This window comes from Vombatus ursinus, unplaced genomic scaffold (assembly GCF_900497805.2).
Source record: "Vombatus ursinus unplaced genomic scaffold, bare-nosed wombat genome assembly UNPS02014812.1, whole genome shotgun sequence".
NCBI classification, from domain to species: Eukaryota; Metazoa; Chordata; class Mammalia; order Diprotodontia; family Vombatidae; genus Vombatus; species Vombatus ursinus.
Genome location: NW_020954590.1, coordinates 28,675,646 through 28,691,802, shown reverse-complemented (window position 1 = coordinate 28,691,802; position 16,157 = coordinate 28,675,646).

Here is a 16,157-nt window from a genome sequence, read left to right as displayed (position 1 = left end):
GTACCATCACTACCTTAGAACTGGTGACTGAGCTAAAGAAAGAAAAGGATCATCCATGACCTAGTTCTTGGTCTCCGTTTCCCTGCACCCTAGCTAATAGGCAATAAACAGTTTGAAAGGGGTATGTTTTCTTAGCAGCCACTTGAGTATCTTCTGTCCTTTGGGTGGCTCAGTCTGATTAATTGAACAGCCTAGCATACAATGAAATGTTGATGTTTAAGCTATTTATCAAAAGAATACAAACCACAGTGCCATGTTTGCACGGGATAACAGCAACCCTGCAGTAACTTGCTGCTGCTGCTGTACAGCTGATTTATACTTCTGGTTCAAAGGGAGGTCCATTGGGGGACAAATGTCGTGGCTGGCAAGGCAGGTCCCATACCTGATCACCACCTTTCTTCAGGGAGAAATTTCCATCTGTCTGAACAGCTTAGATGATCAGAGAGCAGTTTAGTGAATGCACAACCTGCTTTATTCACCACAGAAATGTCTTGTTTGAGGTCTGATAGCTGGCAAAAGCAAGATAATTTTTTCCGATTTAATAGCTTTTACATTGCCCACCCCTATCAATGTCGTGGGTGTAGGGAAAAATTAAATGCAGCAGTCAGAACCAGTGGTTTTTATTCCAGAACAAAGATCTTATGTAGAACACTTAGGAAGACAATTTCATATTTAATCTCCACTCACTTTAGGGTGTATTCTTAACCCTCCATCATATGGGAAAACGGACTAGCCCTGATTATTTGAATGAGCAATGTCTTCTCCAGTATAATCACTCTAGTGTAATCATCATGAAAGGAGAAGAAGGCAGCTGTAACCCCAAAACATTTTTAAACACCTGTACAAGGCTGCAAAAACTTTCTCCTCCATTGGAAATCAAAATATGAGATGTTCTGGCTAAATCTATGGATTACAGCATTGTAGAAAGTAGAAATTTCCCCTGCCCCCTCAGTTTGCTGCTGCCTGAAGTCATGTTATAAAATATCCCCTCAGATATCAGCATTATCTAATAATAGGAATTCCTCAAATTCAGGATGAGAAGTACCAGTTTGTAAATCAGACTCTTGTCTGTATCTTAAAACATTCTTTAGCTTCTTGAATATTGATGGTTCTGACTTTAACCAATGTCTGGGTAAGAAAAAGACCTTGTTGGTGTATTCACTGAATAGTTTGTAAACCCCCTTCAACCATTGTTGGAGAACTTTAGAAGAGACTTAGCAACACATTATGGATATTAGGGACTAAGGCAGGTCAAACTCAAGAGCTCAACACCCGGAAAATATTCCTATTTTGTGGCTTCAATCGCTAAAAATACCCTAGACCTAGGGATTGGGATTATATGTTAGCTATTTAAAATATACTATTCATTACTAAATGTTTCCTTGCAACAGAAATATCTTGATATGCCCTAACTTTCCTATTTTTCTACATTAAGTGGTTAGGAAATATTCTGCCATTTAGACATATTCTATATTGAATAACCAGGTCCTGATGCAGTTTCCAGCATGCTAGCTGTATCAGTAACCCAATAGACTTTTTAAAAGAGCTCAGGATAAGAAGAAATTCGCTAGGTCCCAAAGGGTTCATGAGCACTATCAAATGCAATTACTGAGAAGGAATCAGTAGCATTTTTCAGATGGGGGTGGGTGGGAGGGCATGATGACTATGGCAAATCTCACCCACACCCAGCCCATGCTGAGGTTTAAAGAACCTCTGCTCCCAAAAACCAAGCCATCTTTTAGCTAATTGCAAACACCAAATCAAAAACCAACAATGTAACGAAATTATTATTTGTTTTAAGAATGGGATAGAATGGGATACATAATAGATTAGAAACGCTGGCCAAGAAAGCCTAGGTTTGGGGATGATATCTATGTAATGGAGAACAAAGAGACAAAAGAAAAAAAGGAAAAGTAGCCAATCTTCCTGTTATCATTAAAGTGATGCTTTCTATTTAATTAGGCAATGATTTTGAAGTTGGATGGTTAGATCATTGGAAATTCAATGTGATGGGGAAACTGATGGTAAAGAACTTGCTTACAAAAATCTTTAATATTAGTGAATGAATGTAAACAGTTCCAAGCTATGCATTTTCATACTTTTCATCAAGTAACATGTATTTTGTATGGAGTCCAAGTAAGCTTTTTTTTTTCCATAGATGTTTATCATTATTGCAAATGGTACATAAAAACCTTGACTGCATGTCCTCACCGGGAAGGTTAGACACTCATCCATCTAGTTTTTTGAGCTAATGTGCTTTTTAAAAGTCAGTGCATTTAACTTCAGACTATCACCTTTTTTGTAATATACAAGTCCAACCGTTTTAGTGGAGAAATGACAAGTGTTTTCTGTTTTACCCATGGAGCAAAATGCTGGCTGTATTAAGTATACCTTTTCTTTAACAAGTGTGATAACTCGGGACTCCAAACTGTATACAGTTTGTAGGTACTTGCATAGGATAGCGGCAATATAAATGCAATAGATATTTTCTTGTGTTTTTGTTTTTGTTTTTTTAAGTCCGGGGGGAGGGGAGGGTGGCAAATCTGCTCTAAAAGGTTTGGGTTATATAATTTCAAAAGAATAACATGGAAATGTTTTCTTTCTTTAAAGCAAATCATTGATTGTTTAAAAAAAAAGAGCATGGAGACATTTTCCTTTGTTTCAGAATTCTATACAGATCACATGCCCCCTTCCTCATCCAACTTGTACTGGTGTTCCTAGTCTTTTTGCTAACATTTCCCCATTTGCTCCTTTATCAGGACTTGTCTGTGTTGCTTAGTGTGAAAAATACTCTTCTTCATTTGCCCGTTAATAGGACACACAGACTGTTCAATTCTTTTGCAATCCTAACCCTGCTTTGTGTCTAGAAAGACAGTTTCTCTACCATCTGTGACTACTGTTTCATTTCATAATTCACTTTTTAAAATATGAGAAAAGAGCTTCCAAACCTGATACTTTGGGTTATACTGGATATATTTGCTATATATTTAGAAGGTATGGGGGGAGGGGTGTTTTTTATATGATTTTTAGCCAAACTCCAGTGTTCTGATGATTACTTTTCTGGATATCTAGCTGTAAATAAAGCCTGTAAAGATTCAGGTTAAGAAACCTAAAAATGACTGTTCATCGGCTTTGTGCTAGCTTTTGGCATATTGTACATACATTAGATTAAAAAGTTTAAATGTTGTTGTTTTTTTTTTCCTAAATACTGTTACTCCTTAAAAAATACTATTTTGAACGTTTTGGGGTTTCTTTGTTTTTGTTTTCTTTGCTTTTCATTATTTTGGACTTTGTGTGTTAGTAAAAATAAATACATGTTTCCTAAAGATTTAACACCAGGAGAGAAAAACAACAACAAACTGGTGCTGTCTGGATCGTGAGAACAATTTTAAATTGAAGGTTTGTGATTTAAAACTGTCCATAGCGAACACACCAATTAAGCTGCACTTTTCCCAAGAGACCAGCCACAGTCTACCTGAAATGGGCTTTCAGAGGACCATCAAATGTTTACAGTTTCTGTTGCCCATTGAAGTGTAAAATAGAGAAACGACTCCCTCCTTATTGTTGCATATTTGATACATTAGGGACATGGGAGCATTCAATTTAAGTAGAAAGAACAGTTTGTAAGAAAACCATTTAGTCAGAGTTCTCTAATCTTTGGGATTTCAGATTTTGTGATGCTTGGATGTATCAATAAACATGCTGTTGCTTCTCTTGTCTAACAACACGTCTCTGGCCTGTGTTTTACTGCTTATGGTTATATTGAGAGTGGCCCTAGCAAGAATCTGGTCCAGGTCCTAGCCTTTCAACCAGCCCTTCTGACCAACGGCAAGGATGTCCACAGACCAAAAATCCAAATGCACTTGTATCTGATTCACTATCATGGAGTAAGTCTAACTTTCCCATAATAAAAAAGATTTGTGTATCTGCTTCTAGTTGTCAGTTTATTTAAACAAACAGTAGCCAAGTTATGTACAAGAACAGATTTAATGCTTCCCAAAGAAGTAATTGGGGGTTTTCACTTTGATACTTCCAACAGAGCTATGATCCCATCAGTGTGGGCGGTCCTTCCATTTGTTCAAATATCGATCTATCATAGGATCATAGATTTAGAACTAGAAGGAATCTTGGAAGCCATAGGATCCAGTCCCCTCATTTTACAGGATGAAGAAACTGGAGCAGAGAGAAGTGACTTATCCAGGGTTCTAGCTAGTAAGTATATGAGGTGTCATAAATACTCCACCACGTAGCCTCTCAATCTCTGTGTGGCTTTTGCCTATGTCTGTAGTCCCTTCCAGTTCTAAATCTGTTAACCTGGGATCCTCTCATAAATTTTCTACAAGGAGTCCAACCAACATGGTAGACCTTGTCTCTATATCTTGATATTGTATGAATCACTGTATAGCATGTGAAGTGACCTGACATCTGTGTGATGTTGTTGCGGTCGAGGGGTCTTGGGAACCCTAAAATGCAAGGACAAAGGGCACAGGTCTGCCTTGAAAGAATTTGAACACTAAAGCCTCCTTTCAGTCCCAGTAGTTTATTAAAACACCAATTGGGGTGGGCAGGATTCCTACTGAGTCAGTGCTATTTGTGACACCAATACAAGTGGGCCAGATTTTAAGAGTCTGAGCAATTTAATGGGAGCAAGATGGACACTTTCATGCAGAAGGGCTGTGGGGAGATATGGATGGGATTAAGGAGTGGCAAGTAGCCTGAGGTGGTCTGGGGGTAACAGAGAAAGGGCCCTGGAAGGGACTAAGGAGTGGCAAGTAAGATAAGTGATCAAGGTGGGCTGGGGTGGGCCAGATGCCTCAGGTGAATGCCAGGGACTGGGCCCTTTGGGAAAGTCCAGGAGCTTTTCCTTTTGAGGGCCCAGATCCCAAAGACATGGTCTTCTCCTTTTAGGGGTTCAGATCGCATCCCCATCAGCGTGACTCCTTTTCCAGTTATGTATGTATCTGAAATTGCTTTAAACAGTAAACGTCATACAGAAAAACAGAAAAATCTCTCACACACTGGTGTACCGCTGTGTTTTAAACAGTGGTCAATCAATGAGAGAAGATCAGATTTTATCCTTGTTTATACAAAGGTACATAATGGGTAATGTCTCACAATATTAGACTTGGAAAGTATAATTTAGATCTATATGAATGGCAATGAAAAGAAATTTGGGGCAAGTAAATAAGGAAAACCCCAAGTTTTCCTTGGGGAAATATTTCCTTTTCCTTGGGAAGAGAGGAATATACTGACCCAACATTTTTGGAAGGACATTGTCCTACAGCACTTGATGATTTGCGATGTTAAAAAACATACCAGGGGCAACTAGGTGGCGCAGTGGATAGAGCACCGGCCCTGGATTCAGGAGGACCTGCATTCAAATCCGACCTCAGACACATAACACTTACTAGCTGTGTGACCCTAGACAAGTCACTTAACGCCATTGCCTAACCAAAAAAAAAAAACATACCAGAAATAAGAGGTTTTCTCTATGTCTGCTGATATGTCTAAAGATTTACTTATACAATAAACTCTGTTCTCTGGAACTGTTCATTGAGCCATTAATTAGCACTTCCCTCTACATAGAGAACCATAGAATATCAGAGTTGAAAGGGACCCCTGAGATCAAAGTCTAGGTCATAACTGGAACATCAATTTCTCCTGCCATATGCCGTGCTAATGATTGTACAATCCTCTCCTGAAGGGCTTCGGAATAACTCCGGAAGTAACCCATCCCACTTTGGAGCAGTTCTAGTTATCGGTAAGTTCTTCAATACAGTAAATCCATATCTGGCCTCCTGGTAACCTCCATAAATTATTGGTCCTAGATTTGCCCTTGGGGATAGAGCAGGAAAAAAGTAATTGATCTTCCACATAGCCCTTCAAATGTTGACATTTGTCATGCTGACAGTAGCTATGCCCCCCCTCAATTCCCTTCTCCAGGGTTAACATCCCTGGTTCCTTCAAACAATCCTCATGTGGCTTTTTAAGCTTCCTTGCCATTGTTTTTCCCTCTTCTGAGCATGTTCCAGTTTGTTCCTTAAATGTGATGCCCAGAATTTATATGTGCTTTATGTTTTAAAAAGTTCTTTTTACATAAACTTTCTCATTTGATATAAAATAGTAGATTGAGACTCTGGCCTCCCTTGTTTTGAGATATTATACTACTGCTAATACAGCCTAAGCTTGCATTCTTTTTGTTGTTGTTGTTGTTACCTCACACTGCTCCTATCAAGCTTAGAATCTACTAAAACGCTCAGGTTTCACATGAGCAATCATCTAGTAGAATTAATCAACAGTCAATAATTTTTTAAGCCTCCCGTGTCTATCTCCCAAATCCTATACTTGTTCATCTGACTTTTTGAAGCCAAGTTTAGTATGTCTTATATTTACTCTTACTAAATTTCATCATGTTAGATTTAGCCCTATCATTTCTGCCAAAATTCTTTCCGAACCCTAACTCTCCTCTACAATGTATTAACTATCTCTACCAGCTTTATCCTAAATTCCATAAATGTTATTGGTGACTTTATCCAAGTCACTGATTTTAAAATGTTGAACAGGAGAGGAACAAGGCCAGAACTCTATTACATTCTACTAGACACCCTTCAGGGGGGTTGGTGTCGAGGAAAATTAATATTGTGTTGTATTAGTTAATAACCAATATTTCTCTGTGATTCATCCTTTCCCCATTTTTGACAGACCCCACTTCTGAAGGGCAGGCAGTGTGTCTGAAGGAATTGATTGAGTAAGGCGATCACTCCCAGCCCTGAAGGCATCTGCTGCTTAACCAGCTAGGGCAGGCTCCTACCAAGTGGGACCCTTGCCTCCCATTCCCCAATTCCCCCCCTTCTGTTTTATAAACAGAAGTCAACTAGGCTTCTAGGCCCTCCCCAGGGAATATGCCCTTTGTCCTTGCTTTTCTTTCATCAAAGTTAGGAGTGACCTGGTCTACAAAAGGGAGACCAAGCTGGGGAGATCCTGATTGGGGTGATTTTGCTCTGCTAGCCAAAGATTGCTTAGAAGCAGCTTGGTCTCAGAAAGCAACTAGCATTGTTGAAATGTCAGAGAGGGGTATAATCAGCCACATCTGAAGGCCAGCCCACTTTCTCTAGCTTCAGATTAATCCTTTCACCTGATGATTAGTCCTGCCCCTCCCCTCCAGGGATTCATCCTGGGTAAGAGGGAAAAACTGAGAACTATTAACCTGCCTCCTTATTAAAATGTCCACCAATTGGGATCGCCTTGCCTTTGCCAGGGGCAATCCAAATGATATATTGTCAGACCAATCAGAAGGAAGACACACCTAAGTTTAAAAGGCCCCTTCAGCCCTCATTCTTTGGTGAAAATGGAGGCAGACCAGAGATCTCTTTATTAATAGGTTTGGTGTCCTATTAATAAATGATATTATGGAGAGTTGCCTCAGTTTACCTTTTTGTTAAATTTCACTCGAGATAGTGTTCAGTCAGCTCCAAGTTCACATAAATATACTATCATCTATTTTACATCTACCCACCTTGTCCACAAGGATTGCGTGAAAGATTTTGCCAAATGTCATGCTAAAATCCTACTGTGCTATCTCTGTGACATTCACCTGATCTATCAGCCTAGTAAGTGTCAAAAAAAAGGAAAAGAGGTTAGTCTGGCATTATTCTTAATCTACCCATGCTAGCTCAAAATGAATAATGCATGCCTTGCCGAGGACTCCCAATCTACTCTTTAATTAAGCTTTCCAGGATTCTGCTAGGAATGGAAACCACTTTGAAGAATCCACCCCTTTTGAAAATAAGAAATTTGACTGTCTTCAGTACTGTCACACCTTTTACCTTCTCCATAATTTTTCAAAGATCAGCAACAAATGAGTTAGTTACCCAGGCACAACCCTAAAGATTGACCATGCTTGAGTAGGGTCCATCATGCTAAATGAACCTTAGTCAGCATGTCAGTCAATAAACATTTATTAAGTACCTACTGTGTGCCAGGCTCTGTGTTAAGTGGTGGAGATGCAAAGAAAGGCAACAGAAAAGTTTTCAAGGAGCTCATAGTCAAATGAGGGAGACAAAAAATATATTCTACATGTATACTTGTATACAGTTGTATACAATCAAGCTATAAACAGAATAAATTGGAGATAATCACAGAAGGAAGGTGTTAGCATTGAAAGTCTTACTTAGAGATCAGGTTAAAGGGTAGCAAAGACATTTCTGAAGAGGTAAAGCTCAAGGGTACAAAGCACCAAGTTTCTATCTGGAACTGAGAAGATAAGTCAATGAGCAGGAAGTGGAAACCACCAAAACCAGAAAATTGTAACAAGGTCTGGGAATGACTCCTGACATAAGGCGAGACTGGTTCTCTGGCTACTGAACACCAAGTGTTTGGTACCAAATAACATAAAAGTTTGAGCTTCCCAACCATTTCCAAATTGTGCCACCCATACTTTGTCCATTCTCCTCATCCTCCTCCCACCAGTATCTGTATTCTGGAACCCTGGTGTCTAACAGGTGAGGTTTTATCTTATCTTACCTGGAACCAGGTAGAACATAGGTTGTCTGATTTTAATCCAATGAGAGAAGGCAGAAACTCTTATATCAGCTTCTCTCTTATACTGTTTCCCTCCATGATGGGACCATAGACAATGCCCTGGATGCTTTAACCATTTCAGTTTCAAAACTCCCAAGTGGAGCCTAGCTGTCCTAATTGATAAGTACCTGCCATTGGCCACTATGTCTGGTCATCTGCAGCCACGCTTCACCTTATGTCATGGCCTTCATCTTCTTAGACACCTTGTCACCACATGCATGCCTTCCAACCTCTACTATGACACGCCATACTGATCATTATCTTCTCCAGTCACCATCCCTGAAACTTTCCAAACCAAAATACTTCTCCCTGGCCACCACTTCCCTGTATATGTTGTCTCCCCAGTTAGAATGCAAGGCCCTTGATAGCAAGGCCATCTTCATCATTTTATTCATAACCTCAGTACTCAGCACACTCAGTGCTTGGCACATAAAAGGGCTTAAATTTTTTTCATTCATTCCATTCCCTATTGACCATTTGTGTTCTAGTCTACACAATCCAAAAGTTGTTTTACTTGACATAGAAAAGTAAAATAAGGGGGCAGCTAGGTGGCGCAGTGAATAGAGCTCTGGCCTTGGAGTCAGGAGGACCTGAGTTCAAATCCAGCCTCAGACACTTAACACTTACTAGCTGTGTGACCCTGGGCAAGTCACTTAACCCCGATCGCCTCACCATAAAGCAAAAAAACAAAAACAAAAGTAAAATAAGAACTGAGTAGTTTTATCTTCTCTCTGTGGTCCTGTTATTATCTTCCCATTCATCTCAAGCAATGGACCTATTCGTTGCCTTGGTGTTCTACTTACCCGTACTGTGGCAACTCTATTAAAAAATGGGATGTGAAAGGAAGAACAAATACAGAAGAAGCAGTGAGGGTGGAGGGCTGGTAATGTTGGAACCTTAATCTCACTTGGGTTGAAGAGGAAACAAGGTCTACGTCTGGAAGGGTATAGAAATCTTCTGAACATATAGAAAGGTGAGAAAACCGGGGGTTTGGGTGAGGAAGGGACTTTTAGAGGGGTGTGTGGATTAGGATTTGGGAGGGTAGGGAGAGAACTTAGGGGAAGACTTTTAGAGGGATGGGTAAAATTGGGGATGGCAAGGTGGGGGGAGAAGATAAGGTGACAGGAATAGGGTAAAAAGAGAGGCTAAGAAAGAAAATAGTGAGTAAAAATAAGATGGAGGGAAATTCACAAATAGTAGTAATTATAACTTTGAATGTGAATGGGATGTTTATAGCAGCTCTTTGTAGTGGCAAAGAACTGGAAATGACAGGGATCCACATCAAATGAGGAATGGCTGAAGAAGTTGTGGTGTATGGTTATGATGGAGTATTACTGTGCTATAAGAAATGATGACCTCAATGATCATCAAAAGGCATGGAAAGACTTGCACAAAATGATGAAGAGTGAAGTGAGCAGAATCAAGAGAACATTGTTATACAAGAACAACAATACTGTTTTAAGAATGACTTTGAGTGACTATCATCTTGAGTATTATAAATACACAAATTAAAAATAAAGGATATATGAAGAAAGATGCTGTCTGCATTCAGAGAAAGAACTGATAAATAGAAGTATATGTAGAATAATTTTACAAATATATACATATATATGGAGAAAGAGAGAGAGTGTGTCTAATGGTAGCCATCTCTAGGGCAGAGAGGAGGGAGGGAAGAAAAAAAAGAAAAAAAAAGAAATGTATTGATAACTTTGTTGTATATTTGGAGGGAATAGCAAATTGTACATGGTAGATTTGCAGTTTCATATGCAATCATCTTTTTTATTGGACTGTGTTATGGAAATGCTTGTTCTGTTCCATGAATTGAAAATAAACTAAATAAATAAAGAAGAATCCAATTTTGCTTATCAGCATTCTTTCCCAGCCTTACTAATTCTAAGCTTTGTCATTCCTTATATTTTTACAGGACCACGCACTTCATTTGCATTCATCATCAGTTACCTGCTTTTGCTTCAATCTTCTAACCATGTCTGTGCAAAAATGAAAGCATCAGTTAGTTCCATATGTGGTCATATCTTAACTTTAACACTTCTCCCTTACCTTCCTCATAAGCATTTTGTTGATGTCATCATAATTTTGTTCTTGAGAATCTCTCATCTCTCTTGAAATAACTTCACTGGTAGAATTTGAGGCTATAGGATCCTAACTATACATTTTTCTGAAATTTTTCCTGAGTATACACATCCAGAATCTGTTGTACGCGCTCAACTATGCCTAGTGTCCAAGTACGTATTGATTACAAATTGACAAGTCATGGGCACTACCTCCCCAGATTGATGTCGCTTCCATTTCAACAGGCAATTCTTCCTCACTATTCCTCTGTTCTAATGCTCTTCTTCTCAATACCACCTCTGCTTCAAACGGGCATGGTCAATTGCTTCCGAGATATAAGCATTCACATACAGACTTTTAAAATTCTTCTCTCAGGTTACAGCTTTCCATTCTTGCATCGCTCTTGTTCTCTCACATTAAATTTATCCTTCATTGCTTATTGTCACCTCCCTATTCTCCCAACTAGCCTTGCCTAATCCAGCTTCATTTGTCTTCATATCTATTCAAGATTTCATGATCTACCTTGTTCATGTTTCACTACCCACTGTTCTTTTGACCCTCTAACTCTCGGCTGTCCTCCGCAGATTCTTATCCCTGGGGAATCCCCATCATTCTATCTCTCCACTAATAAATAATCAATAAGCATTTATTCATTGCCTACCATGTGCAAGGTATTATGCTAGGCCTTGGGGATACTAAGATAAAAACCAAGCTATTCCAACCTTCAAGAAGCTTACTTTCTGTGAAGGGAGTATGTTATATGTACATTAAAAATATGTAGATAAAATATGTGCAAAATAAATACAAAATGAATTGGGCAGGGCACTAGCAGCTAGAAGGGATCAGGAAATGACTCATGGAGAAGGCGGAACTTAAGCAGAAAGAAAGAAACTAGGGACTTTAAGAGATGGAGAGGTTGGGGGCAGACAGCCTGGGCAAAGGCATGAAGATAGGAGGTGGAGTGTTGTAGCTAAGGAACAAGAAGGCCATTTTGAATAGACCGTATTTTATTGAAAGGAGGGTGATATATAATAGATTTAGAAATGTGGCTTGGGACCAGGTAGTGAAGGGCTTTAACAATTAAACACAGAAGTTTAGATGTGAGTGATTGGAGTTCATTAAGAATGGGAACGACATGATCAGATTTGCATTTTTAAAAAGTCACTTTGGAAACTATGGAGGATGGGTTCAAGAAAGAAGAGACCAGAGCCAAGGTGGGCAATTAGAAAGCTGTTGCCATAGCCCAATCATGAAAGGTTGAAGATTTGAACAAATGTGGTGGCTGTGTAAGAAGAGAGGAGCAGATGGAGACAAGAGAGTGAGGGGAGATAGAAATAACAAGATTTGACAATTGATTAGAAGTGTGGAGTGAGGAAGAGTAAGAAGTCAATGAAAACACCAAGCTTGTGAACCCAAGGGACTGGAAATATGTTGTCCTTTACAGAAATGGAAAAGTTCAGAAGGGAAATGAGCTATGGGCACAATAGCTACAGATCTGGAAAGGACCTAGGAGGTAATCTAGTCCAATGCCCTCTTTTAACAAATGAGAAAACTGAGTAGCTAAGGCTAGCACAGACTAGTTAAAAAGACTAAGTTTAGTTTGGGATGTGTTGCTTTGGAAATAACTACAGAACATAGTTTGAGATATCCAGTCATGTGGGTATTTCATCCAGTTTACTGGAAATATCCAGTTAAGCTACTAAAGCTTAAAATCACACTAAGATTTTTGGGATCCCGTGTATAATTTTAGGAATCATAAGCATGGAGATGATAATTAAACACGTGAGAGCTGCTGAGGTCACAAGTGAGAGAGGATAGGAATAAAAGAGGGCCCAAGACAGAGTCTTCAAGTGTGCATACAGTTAAGACATGTGATGTGGCAGACATCCAGCCAAGGAGATTGAGAAGGCGTGATCAGACAGGTAGGAAGAGGCCCAAGAGCTAAAGCAGTGTCAGGAAAACCCAGCAAGGAGAGGATGTAGGAGGAGACGGCAGTCACCAGTGTCAAGTAGGATAGGAACAAGCTATCATATTTGGCAATTAAGAGCTCATTGGTAATTTTGGAGTTTCCGTTGAGTGATGATACCAGAAACCAGATTGCAAAGGGTTTAGAAATGAGTGGCAGACAAGGAAGTGGAGAAAATGGGTACAAACAGCTTTTTCAAGGAGTTTGGCAATGAAAGAGAGAGGCAATACAGGATGATGGGTTCAGTACAAGATGGAGGAATCATGGTTTGATAGTCATTGTTTAGAGAAAGATGGGGGGGGGGAGGGGAGGTTAGTGGATGACAATCTCAATATAAGTCAGCAATGGGATATGACAACCAAAACCTTATGATATCTTGGGCTGCATAAAGAGAGGCAAAGCTTCCAGGAATAAGGAAGTGATCATTCTACTCAAATCCATCCTGGTCAAATCTCACTTGGAGTATTGGGTTCAGTTCTGGGTGCCATGGTTTAAAGCGGACATTGATAAGATGGAGAGTGTCCAAAAGAGGGCAACCAGAATGATGAAGAACCTTGAGTCTGTGTCATCTGAGGATTGGTTGAAGGACCTAGGAGAAGGAGAACCGAAGGCAAAGGAAGGACTTTGAGTATATGAAGAACTGTCTTGTAGAGAAGGGATTAAACATGTTTTGGGGTTTTTTTGGCTCTAGAGGCAATGGATAGAAGATGCCAAGAGACTAATTTAGGCTTGATGTTAGGAAAAACACTCTAACAATTAGAGCTATCCCAAAGTGGTGTGGACATTGATGATTTAGACTAAATGGACCCTGAGGTCCCTTCCAACACTCAAATCCAATGATTCTTTGATCTTCCTAAAACAAAAGAGGTAAACAAAGTCATTGGGTTAACAGTAGGGTGTTGTGCATGGTGAGTTTTCCTGTTTTCTTATTTTGGGGGGAGGATATCAGGTCCTTGCAAATAAAAGGTTACACATAAATCATTATTCTTCTTCGTATGGAAAGTGCAGGAGCATGAGAAGGTGGCAAGCAAGGAAAATTCATCCTTATTATCTTGGCACATTTCTCTTTCCCCAAATCCATGTCACTACTTTGAACATAATAAAAATTCAATAAATGTTTGCAAAACAAACAGATGACTACATATGCTCCAGTTATTCTCCATGTACTCACACTTTTATCAATGTGTCTTTCCTCCATTGACACAGTAGACAGTATTATAGAAAAGCAAATAGTGTGATGCTAGAGATGGTCTTAGAGACAGTGTAAAACAAGAGATAAAACACCTAACTTGAAATCAGGAATAACTAGCTCTAATTCCTGCCTCAGAGGCTTACTAACTGCATGACCTCAGGCAAGTCACTTTCTCTGAGACTCAGTTGCCTTATCTGTAAAATGAGAATACCTATCATCTGCTTTATAATGTACTGAGGATGAGTTGATGTGACTTCTGATGTAATCACAGATTAGTTCTGTGATTTCTGGTGGCTCTGACCTGGTCCAAATTTTCTACCAAAAATCCTTTTGTTTCCATAAAGCTCTATATAAATATGTTATTATTATTATCTTATTCTTATCTTGTTTGACATAATTCATATAGAAATGCTCCTGGACAAGTCATTATGCTGCTATTATTATTTTATATTTATATCCTATGGACTATTGCACACATAAATAAAACAAAGTGCTTTTGTAATCGAATAAAAGAACTGGGATATAAGCATATCTTCATTAGGATCACTGAAAGCATTGTACAACTCCAGTAGCAGATAGGATTATGGAAATGGTATGTATAAATTCTCTCCTCACATGATTTTTTTAAACTTTTTTTATTTAGTGTTTTATTTTTCCCCAGTTACATGTAAAAGCAATTTTTAACATTCATTTTTAAAACTTTGAGTACCAAATTCTCTCTTCTTTTCCCTTCTCATTCCCCCCCACCCCCATTGAAAAGGCAAGCAATTTGATATAAGTTATATGTGTGTAGTCATGTAAAATATATCAATAATAGTCATGTTATCCTCACATAATTTTTATTTCTTCTGCTACATCTCTACATTTTGAATGTTTTTCCCATATAGTTTGGAGACTATGAGTATCCAGTATGGCAACATCTATTAAAAATTGTAAGTTTTTTTGGCTGAATATCATATCCAGGTTATTGTGGGCAACAATTTGGTATGTGATAATGCTTAAGTTCCGTGGCATGTTATTCTTTAAAGTCTCAAAATTATTTTAAAGTTTGTATTTGTAGTATGGGAATTTTTCATGTGTTCAACCATGAAAGATAGTGAGCTTCTGATCTGCAATTCTATCCACCAAGTCATGTTTTGCTAGGTATTCAGTATATGCTAAATTTTTGCAACATACAGTAATGTGTTGCCTAACTTCTACTATTACTTTGCATGATTAAGTTGTTGTTTTCTTCTTCTTCTATTTCTTCTTCTTCTTCTGTCATTCTGTCACATCTTATTCTCCATGACCCCATGGACCAAGGCATGCCAGGCCCTTGTATCCTCCACTATCTCCTAAAATCTGTCCAGGCTCATGTTCGTTGCTTTCATGACACTATCTATCCATCTTATCTTCTGCCATTCCCTTCTCCTTTTGCCTTTAGTCTTTCCCATCAGGGTTTTTTCCAATGAGTCCTGTCTTTTCATTATGTGGCCAAAGTATTTAAGCATAAGCTTCAGTATTTGACCTTACAGTCAATAGCCTGAATTAATTCCTTCAAGTATTGACTGATTTGATCTCCTTGCTGTCCACAGGACTCTTAAAAGTCTTCTCTAGCACCGCAATTCAAAAGTGTTGATTCTGTGGCACTCAGCTTTCCTTAAATTCCAACTCTCACAGCCACACATGGCTATTGGAAAAACCATAGCTTTGATTACATAGACCTTTGTCAGCAGGTGATGTCTCTGCTGTTTAGTATGCTGTCCAAGTTTTCCATAGCTTTCCTCCCAAGGAGCAAGTGTCTTTTAATTTCATGGCTGCAGTCACCGTCTGCACATAAGTTAAAAAATAAGGTGATAAAACACAGCCTTGTCATATTCCTTTCCCAATCTTAAACCAATCAGTTGTTGCATGTTTCTTTCTAACTGTTGCTTTTTGAGCTGTATACAGGTTCCTCAGGAGACAAATAAGATGATGTGGTATTCCCATCTCTTTGAAGACTTGCTACATTTTGTGATCCACACAGTCAAAGGTTTTAGTGTAGTCAATGAAGCAGAAGTAGATGTTTTTGTGGAACTCCCTTGCTTTTTCCATAAACCAGCAAATATTGGCAATTCTCTAGTTCCTCTGCCTCTTTGAAAACCAGCCTTCTCTTCTAATAATTCTCAGTTCACAAAATGCTGAAGCTTAGCTTGCAGAATCTTAAGCATAACCTTGCTGGTGTGTGAAATGACCACAATTGTTTGATAATTTGAACATTCCTTGGCATTGCCTTTCTTTAGAATTGGGACATAAACTGATCTTTTCCAATCCAGTGGCCACTATTGAACTTTCCAAATTTGTTGGCATATTGAGTGCAGCGGTTTAACA